The sequence below is a fragment of the Pseudophryne corroboree genome, chromosome 3 (genome assembly GCF_028390025.1).
Source record: "Pseudophryne corroboree isolate aPseCor3 chromosome 3, aPseCor3.hap2, whole genome shotgun sequence".
NCBI lineage: Eukaryota > Metazoa > Chordata > Amphibia > Anura > Myobatrachidae > Pseudophryne > Pseudophryne corroboree.
The window spans coordinates 19964627-19975145 of NC_086446.1; the positions used below are offsets into that span (position 1 = coordinate 19964627).

The following is a 10519-nucleotide window of genomic DNA, read 5'->3' on the forward strand; positions in this document are numbered from 1 at the left end:
AATACATATATTGTACTCCTTCTCAGGCAGTACAAGGTATGTTAGATACTCCTCAAAGACTAATGTTGCATTCCACTATTCTAGATTCATGTCCATCACAGGTAGAGGAAATTATCTCACAGATACCGGGTTCCCTATGAACTTAGGATGGACAGGACACTGGATTGATGGCTGAGGTAGTCCCAGTAGTGACACAGCAAGCACAAGCTTTAAGGGGGTAGACCAAATCAATTCTCTGTAGTGCCCAATCCAGTTGTAATTTTAATAAAATCCTCGCCACCTCTACAAACTTATCTGTCACCAACCTCTATTCAGTTTTTATTTAGTTTCCTCTTCATCTTGTGTTCACAAAGGGGGTACAATACATGGACCCGACTCTCCCAAGGTTTCAAGTGACAGCCTGATTATTTTCTCCCAAGCCCTACATAACTGTTTACAGTCCTTTCAGCCTGAGAATGGGTCGGTGCTGATACAATATGTTGATGACATTGTTGTGCGCTGATTCATTTGAGTCATCTCTGGCAGATACGAAGCAGTTTCTGTTTCATCTCTTCCAGACAGGACACAAGGTCTCAAAGGATAAACTGCAATTGTGTAGAACAAGGGTCAAATACCTATGATGTGATTTGACAGTTCATACACCACATGCCGTATTGGTCCTTCAAAGTTTGCATGAACCCAGTATGCCTCATCAGCACAATGAAACCAGTATATTACTGCAGTGTGCCTTGTCATGCACAAAGGGTGGACGATGAGAATACTGGTGAAGGGAAATTTTGTATAGACACTGATATGCATGATGGTATGGAATATCTGAATCTAACCTTTACTACGAAACCAGACGTGACAGCCCGTTGATGAACGAAGACCTGATTTTTTTTCTTTTTCCCTCTACAGATGTTTTTTCTTTTTTTGTTTTTAATTATGCTCATGGTACTCTACATTGCAAACACACAATTCAATTGAGATGCAAATTTGTGTTCCCTACAGGAAAAGGAGGTCTGGAAGGCGAAGGGGTATGGACAGGAGTCCTCAGGAGTACTCTGGAGAGATGGACAAGGTAAGCCAGTGGCCCCCAGGACGTATCTCCCAGACCTAGCTGAGGCGGAACATGGTCTGACTCATCTAGGGTAAGGAAGATATGTGCAAATTGGTAAGAGCATACTGGCGTGTACCAGGGTTCTCTTCTCAGGCAAGAAGGAAAGCAATGACCTGTCTTACTTGCATGAGGAAGAACATTTGGTAAGGTAGCACTGACAGAGCCATCCCATATCCCTCCTGCAGACGGACCTTTTCATGTAATACAAATCAATTTTGTACAGTTAACACCCTGTAGGAATTTGAAATATGTATTGGTGTGCACTGATGTTTTCTCAAACTGGGTCCATAAATATTGCTGTGTTTGTGCAGAAATTTGTGTGTAGATATGGTATCCCTAGGATTAGGAGCAAATTGATAGCTTGAAACTGGACTATTGTGGTCATAGACACTGCCACTAGTGTTATGTAGCATCGGAACCACTCCCAGATCCCCACTTAACGAATCACCCTCTTTGAAAAAATTTTTTTTTTTTTTTTTGGAAGACAACCTCATGTCATGATTGATCTGCACCATGATCATAAATACACCAATGAGGTGACAGTACAGTACCTTATCGAGATGAGCCAGCATTTGAGAACTTAACAAAAGAACTTGAAACTGTTGATTCCTGATAGGCCAACTACTAACTGTCTTGATTGTGAACCAAGAGACTGTGTGATTGTTCTTACACTCAGGTTGCCTAATAGACAGGTGGGAAGGACCGTACCAAGTTTTGTTGACAGCACGATTCCAGTGAAAGTAGCCGGGAGACTTGGGTCCACGATTCCCATCGCAGGAAAGACGGTAGTCCGGAAGGAACTCGTAAAGGGAGTGAGATCGCAGAAGTATCACCCGAGAGTCTGTTCCGTGAAGACTGAGAGGTGGCACTGTTGAACAGTACCTGAGCATACTAAAGGATTACAGAAAGACTAGTCGTAGTAATGGATTTGCTATAAGCAAGATTTGTTTTGTTCTAGCTTTCTTTTTTCACGTTGACAAACATTTTTTTTTCAGGACATTCTATTTTTGTGAGGTTTTCATGAGGAGTCGAGTGTGGGACTTGAACTGGTTCTGGAGAAAGGAGTGATGTCTTTATAGGATCTCAGGATCGGCCTATCACTTTGTTAAAGCCAGAGAAAATCAATGGTCTAGTAGTTACGGAGTTTGGAGGTAACGCGATAGGCTATTGTCTGAGGAATACTGTATTTTGTAGTTATTGTGACACCATAATTGAAGATGAGTGCATCCAGAGATGTCAGTCTAGCAATAAGGCAGCATTTGACAGACATCCCTTGAGTGACTACCACTCACTAGTGGGTAAGGTCTTAACCCAAACGGAATGTTGGATGTGCTCATAGGTACCTCTAAGACAAAATAATGCAGGATTAGTGCTATGTTCTTTAGAGTTAGCTGAGGTGCTTGAATTACACAGAGGGGAGGGGGGACCGGTGGACAAGAATATAACATAACTAGACCCCCTAGTCTTAAAATCCACCAGTACCTTAGATAAATTCCTGGTATGTTTAAACCTCACCAATTTCAAGAAATCAGGAAATTGGGAGGTAATCAGGAACAATCAGACAACGTATCATTCACACATAGCAGATAAAGAGCTCATAAATATATGTGGAAGAAAAGTTTATGAGTGTCTCTCCTCGAACGCCGAAGGTTTATGTTCTCTAGGAAGGACACTACCTGAAATAATAACCCTTGTTCAATGATGAAACAGTCCTAGCATACGATCCAGAAATGGAAACAATGTTCAGGGAGTGATAGGAATATATACCATGAAAATTTAACATGTCTCTTTCACGATTTGTTTGTGTTTTCTCCCTCTACCTAACAAAACCTCTATCGAATCCGAACATCAGTATACAAATACGTAGGTGCATGTATGTGTGCAACGTTCGTTCAAATCAGACATCATAGGTCATAGCACTGTCCCAGCATACTCTACAGGTTGAATGTCGTCCCACACCCAACCAATTGTCCCGTGACCGCCGAGTGCATATAGAGGATGTCTCATCCTCCTCCCTGTCTTCCCCAAATATAGTCAAATGTCTGATGTGCAAAATGAATACACATGTGTGTCTAGGTCACCGATTATGTGTGTGAAATATTTTTTTTGTAATTGTTTAGTGTGACAGTTATGATAGTTATTGTCTACTGACAAAAGGTGGACTGTCGAAGTAAAACATATTACATACACACCACATACAAACTCAAAACAGATGGGTCTCTGTTTGTGTGTTTTGCGCATATACGGTAGCATACGCATTCGCACAGAGAGGCCACAAAGACATATACAACATATTCATACAACACATAGACAAAACATGTTTAGCATCATTATGTATTAAATTATATAATAGAGTTTAACACCAGATATATATGTATTATTGGAACGGAACAAGATAAACATATCATGCTTAGTGTCAAAATGATCAGGAGAATGTGTGTGTTAATTTGCTACCTATTGGTAGATTGTAGCACATTGCAATGATTAGTTATGATTAAATGTATGAATACAAAGGACTTTCTGAGACTTGAAACTGGCCTCACAGCATGACCCTGGGGGCAGACACATGTGTTTGCAAACCTAGGACAAAAGCCGTCACACTGACCTATGAACCGTTGAGTTCTTGAGAGGTCTGGCCCCTCGACCAATGGAAGAAGATGAAACCCACTGTTGTATACACCCATTATTTTACTGTATAAAGGGACTCAGATTCCAAGCAGCTCGCTCTCTGATATTCTCATACACACACACACACTTATCAGAAGTCTCCTACCTGAGGACTGGCTGCCTGGAACCAGAGAAACTAAGAGTATGTATAATGGGGGTAATTCTGAGTTGATAGCAGCAGGATTTTTGTTAGCAGTTGGGCAAAACCATGTGCACTGCAGGGGAGGCAGGTATAACATGTGCAGAGAGTTAGATTTGGGTGGGTTATTTTGTTTCTGTGCAGGGTAAATACTGGCTGCTTTATTTTTACACTGCAATTTAGATTGCAGATTGAACTCACCACACCCAAATCTAACTCTCTCTGCACGTTATATCTGCCTCCCCTGCAGTGCACATGGTTTTGCCCTACTGCTAACAAAAATCTTGCTGCGATCAACTCAGAATTACCCCATTGGCTGTAACTGATTCTTTTGTAACTACAACTGCTTCTTGTGTAATTGTAACTCTGTAACCATATTTATATATATTATAACTAAATGATATACTGTACATATGTTATATTGTATGCATAACCTTTTAATATCAAATATATACATCTCTAAACATTGGACCACAGCCTACAATGTGTGCGACTGACCCTTTCATCCGCTGCTTTTTATCGCAGCCAAGCGAATGGGTACCCACGGCGCATGCGTCGGTGCTGTAATGTGCCGGTGCATGCCAGACGGCCGAAGGCTGTAGCTGGGCTGCGATCGCCTCTGCCTGATTGACAGGCAGAGGAGGTCGCTGGGCGGAATGGCGGCATTCGGCCGCCATTTTGTGGGCGCGGTCCAGCCAACACAGGTGTGGCCGGACTGTGGGGGAGCGGCCCACAGCGGCTGCGTGACATCATATGCAGTTGCTGTGTGTTCGGGAGCGACGAGTAGCTCCCGGCCAGCACGCTAAAGCTGCGCTGGTCGGGAGCTAGCCTTTGCATTTCTGTGGGGGGGGAGGTGACACTGACATGTGGTGCGGACAAGCCCAGTACTGGGCGCCCCCCCCGCATGTTAGTGTGAATGAACGGAATGAGAGCCCATGTACACTGCAGGGGGGCAGATGTAACATATGCAGAGAGAGTTAGATTTTGGTGGGGTGTGTTCAAACGGAAATCTAAATTGCAGTGTAAAAATAAAGCACCCAAATCTAACTCTCTCTGCACGTTACATCTGCCCCACCTGCAGTGCACATGTTTTTGCCCAACGGCTAACAAATTTGCTGCTGTGATCAACTCTGAATTACCCCCAAAGTTGCCAATGTCTGTGTGCTGAGTAATGCCACCATGTTTGCTGAATCAAGGTTTTTTTTTTCCTGAAGCGTGGTGGCGAAGAGAGCGACCGCCGGCATCCGTATCCCCGCTGAGCGGAAGTCAGTCCCGGACCAGAACTGGAAGTGATGTACGTTTCGCTACTGAAAGCTTGATCACTGTCGCCCAGTGACAGGTCTCCTGGCTTGGGTTTTTATGTATTACAGCAGCCATTTTGGCTGTGATTCATCCACATTTTGTAGACCGATTAATAACCTTGTTTGTCTCACCTAGTAACCATTTAAACGTTAGTGCAAATATAAGCTGTCATAGCTCATAAATTAGCAGCTGTATAAATTATTCGGATTACATTACCTGGTGTAATTATACATGTTTGCTAGGAGGAAGAAGTTTATGATAAAATGTATTGTTTCCTTTCTTGTATTTGTTAAGAAATATGTTTACTCGAATAGCTGAGAGAAATGCTGTTCCTATGCTATGCTCTGGGATCCGGACTGAAAGTCGACAGTAACTAGGTCGACCACTATTGGTCGACAGGGTCTTTAGGTCAACATGTTCTAGGTCGTCAGGTCAAAAGGTCGACATGAGTTTTTCACATTTTTTTTCTTTTTTTGAACTTTTTCATACTTAACGATCCACATGGACTACGATTGGAACGGTAATCTGGGCCGAGCGAAACGGTAGCGGAGCGAAGGCACCATGCCCGAAGCATGGCGATCGAAGCGAGCCATGCGAGGGGACGCGGTGCACTAATTGAGGTTCCCGGTCACTCTACGAAGAAAACAACACCAAAATAACATTAAAAACTCATGTCAACCTTTTGACACTGTAGACCTAGAACACGTCGACCTAAAGACCCTGTCGACCTAGACACCCTGTCGACCTAGTTACTGTCGACCAATAGTGGTCGACCTAGACATTGTCGACCTAGTTACTGTCGACTTTCAATACCACACCCCTATGCTCTATTGACAGTGGAATCTTTAATCAATCAATGATTACAAGGACATTTGCACTACTTCTCCCTTGCCTAATCTAACCGTTATGTTCAATCCACTGTAATTAGGTAAAAACTGTGATACTTCTAAATGTCCACCTTTTGTTACATTTTATATCCTTTATTTACAGACAAAGCAAGAGTATCATTGCAGAGGATACTCTGTGATGATTATACTGACTCAAAGTGTCCCGTTTCTTTCACTATTCAGTTTCTGACTCCTGTACCAGAGATATCAAACTGATACTTACTAGTAAAAATAATTACTTTTCTTCAAATAGGAACACCTGTGGAGCTCTATAAATTGCAACAGTGATTTTTTTTTAATAACATTTCTTTCTTTATTGAAGCATTTCAGAGAGAAAAGTAACAACATTCACATGAGCGTTGTGAGTTATAACACAGAAGAAATACCAGTGATTTATTTTTATATTCTGTCATACTATTCAAGGTGCTAGCTGGGGCAAAAAAAAAATATTATTTGTTGCAACGAAAGTTTGCAACAGTTTGATTTATTTTTATAACCTACATATAAATTCCAAGGGTGGTCTTCAGTATGCCGGCGGTCGGGCTCCCGGCGACCAGCATACCGGTGCCGGGAGCCCGACAGCCGGCATACCAACACTTATTCTCCCTCGTGGGGGTTCACGACCCCCCCTGGAGGGAGAATAAAATAGTGTGGCGGCCGTAGCTCACCACCGTGGCCAGTAGCGTGGCCAGCGTAGCGAGCCCACAAGGGGCTCATTTGCGCTCGCCACACTGTCAGTAAGCCGGCGGTCGGGCTCCCGGCGACCAGCATACCGGCGCCGGGAGCCCGACCGCCGGCATATCGTAGTGAACCCAAATTCCAGGGTGTGAGCCTTGAGCTTAACAGTTATTACAGCAGCGTGAGTCAAACTTTCACACACAACACTTTGGGAATACTCTCAGCTACTAAATCAGGCATGTCCAAACTGCGGCCCTCCAGCTGTTGTGAAACTACATATCCCAGCATGCCCTGACACAGTTTTGCTGTCAAAGAATGCTAAAGCTGTGTCAGGGCATGCTAGGATGTGTAGTTTCTCAACAGCTGGAGGGCCGCAGTTTGGACATGCCTGTACTAAATGGTAACTGCACATTTAAAAACTCAGGACTAACTACATCTGTGAAACCCTATGAACCGAAGCAGTTTTATTTACTTATCATATTCTGCATACAACATCTGGGGTGCTAGCCTTGAACTAAACGGTTATTTTCAGCAGCGTGATTGAAAACTTTTATATATATCAGCCTTGCTCTGGATTAAAATGGTGATGATCGAATGACCAGTTCAATAACAACCAAACTAAGCAATTGATTATCCAATGCTTATTTATTTAATTTCCAACTTCTACACTCTCTCATCTGGCTGATAGCAGGTCTGGCTTAAAGCCCTGTCCTTTTTTTCCAGGCAAACTATGTGCTATTACAACAGAAAGCAGAAGTGTATTGTACTTGCTTCATGTCTGGCAATCCAAACCAGAATCTGCCCTTTTTCTCCAAATACTTCTAAAAACTCTCTCTTATCTGGAAAACCGACGGCCTGGTCTTTATGAAGGGGGATCCGGTCTGAAGATTGACAGTGTCTAGGTCGACAATGTTTAGGTCGACAGTCACTAGGTTGACAGGGTTTGAAGGTCAACAAGGTTTCTAGGTCGACAAGTCAAAAGGTCGACATGAGTTTTTAAAAAATATTTTCTTTCTTTTTGAACTTTTTCATACTTAACTATCCACGCGGACTACGATTGGGAATAGTAACCTTTGCCAGCCATGTGAGGGGACGCGGTGCACTATTTGGGCTTCCCTGTCACTGTACGGAGAAAACGACACCAAAAAAACATGAAAAACTAATGTCGACCTTTTGACCTGTCGAACTAGGACATGTCGACATAGTGACTGTCAACCTATAGTGGTCGACCTAAACACTGTCGATCTAATGATCCACACCCTATGAAGGCCTGACCTTTTGAGTACAGAAAGCAGAAGTGTCTATCTTTCTTCTAGCCTCTATAAATATCTGCCCACGGCCACACTATCCTGAATACGCCCAATCTTGTCCAATCTCGGAAGCTAAGCAGGTAAGTCCTGGTCAGTACTTGGATGGGAGACCACCTGGGAATACTAGGTGCCGTGGGCAATTTTTATAGAAGACTATCTTTGAAAACTTTACTATATGGTTGGCCTCTATCTTGGCCTTTTTTTATTTATGATACTGATTTGTTTCACAGTTTAACCATTCCCTAAATTATATAGTAATCATCACGATTCCTTAAATTGGGGGTAATTCCAAGTTGATCGCAGCAAGAAATTTTTTAGCAGTTGGGCAAAACCATGTGCACTGCAGGGGGGCAGATGTAACATGTGCAGAGAGAGTTAGATTTGCGTGGGGTGAGTTCAATCTGCAATCTAACTTGCAGTGTAAAAATAAAGCAGCCAGTATTTACCCTGCACAGAAACAAAATAACCCACCCAACTCTAACTCTCTCTGCAAATAGTATATCTGCCCCCCCCCCCCCCCCAGTGCACATGGTTTTGCCCAACTGCTAACAAATTTCCTGCTGCGATCAACTTGGAATTACCCCCATTGTTAATTTTATTACAGGAATCACTGAACGCAATTCAATGATATTTTCACCTTGATATTTGTTTTCATGATCTTGAACCTTGTTTGCTCAAAAGGCAATCAAGCTATTATTGACGTAGGATATAAATAATATTATTTTATGGAATTATTAAAGGTTAAGTTTTATATCATATTATTTTACACTTAAATCTATTTTCTCATTTCTACAAAAAGAGTGCTCCCAAAGACCTGTTTTTTTGTCTTAGTTCTTCCATATTTAATTGTAACCCGCCCCGTAAACGCTTGGATACGCCTGCGTTTTTCCAAACACTCCCAGAAAACGGTCAGTTGATGCCCACAAATGCCTTCTTCCTGTCAATCTCCTTGCGTTCGCAGTATGAACGGATTAGTCGCACAAACCCATCGTTGAGCGGCGATCCGCAGAGTCTGACCGTGCACGTTATATAGCAATGTGAATAAGAGGGAGGTGGATTGATAGACAGTCAATAGATTGAAAGGGCCAAAAGGTTGATAGGGTCAAAAGGTTAACAGGTTCAAAGGTTGACTTGAAAAAGGTCGTCATGAAAAAAGGTTGACACAGTTTTTACAACTTTTTTCTGCATTTACTATCCATGTCACAAACTACTACCTTTAGTAACCTTGTGGCAAGTGAAGCAAGCCCACCAGGAGACGCATCTCTACAAATTTGGGTAAAAAATATTTAAAAGCACACAATAACATCCCAAAATGTTTTGTGTCGACCTTTTGACTTTCGATCTTTTGGCCCTGTAGACCCTTTGACTGTTGACCCTATGGTGTAGCCCTAATGGGTGGTCTTCAGGTTGCCGACTGTCGGGATCCCCGACACTCGGCATACTGACAGATTTCTCCCTCGTGGGGGTCCACGACCCCCCTGGAGGGAGAATAAATAGCGTGGCGCGCTACCGTGCCCGCAAGGGCCTCATTTGCGCTTGCCACGCTGTCGGTATGCTGGCGGTTGGGCTCCCGGCGCCGGTATGCTGGTCGCAGGGAGCCCGGCCGCCGGCATACAATACTACACCCGCCCTAATGACTACCTATCGTTTTAATGTCTCTCTTCTGTTTTAATCTCCCTTCTGATTTAAGGGAGACATTGGGTAAATCTGCGGTCTATTTCACCATTCCTAAATCAACTTGTCTATTTATATACATATACAGCGAAGACGAAGAGCGCACCCTATTACTAGTGTCTAATCATGGTGTCCTGCCCATTTAATTTGTTATCAGTTAATTTGGAAAGTACACTGGAAGCATAACTACGTGTTTGGTAGTACACAGATAGTGGGACGGACAGATTTGGATATTTTTCTCACAATTGATGAAGGGGTAATATTTTCAGTCAGGTCTACTCCAAACTATACAATATAGTAAACCAAGTCCACCCCTTTCCCAGGTGTTGGCTAGAGTAGAGCCGCGGGCTGAAGAATTGCAAACACTGACATTATAAAAGAGTGGGTGGAAATTGTATTATATGCCGAAACTCCCATTCTGGAGAGAGATTGTAACCAGGCTTTGCAAGTGGTTATGATCGGTAAGTCATTGGTGAGGATAGAGGGGAAACTGGATGATCTCATATGTAGTAACCTGGGTAGGGTCACCTCAGTATAAAAGACTTGTTCTAAAATGGTGTTTGCATAATTGCTTGTAGCATTTTTCCAATACAGTATACCGCATATCGGTAATTCGCTGCCAGAGAGTAGCTCCATGCAAGGTAAATTTATACCACCAAATGTGTTGGATCGGAACAGTTGGAGCACGGTGATCCTGGGTTTCTTTCCCACCCAGATGAAGTTACTAATAGCTTTATTCAATATTTTTAAATCCGATTCTTTC

At 42.9% G+C, this 10519-nt stretch overlaps 1 pseudogene; it reads left to right on the forward strand.

Moving 5' to 3' along the window:
• The first annotated feature begins 8103 nt into the window (after positions 1-8103).
• On the forward strand, positions 8104-8221 carry LOC134896964 (5S ribosomal RNA; annotated as a pseudogene).
• The last annotated feature ends 2298 nt before the right edge of the window (positions 8222-10519 follow it).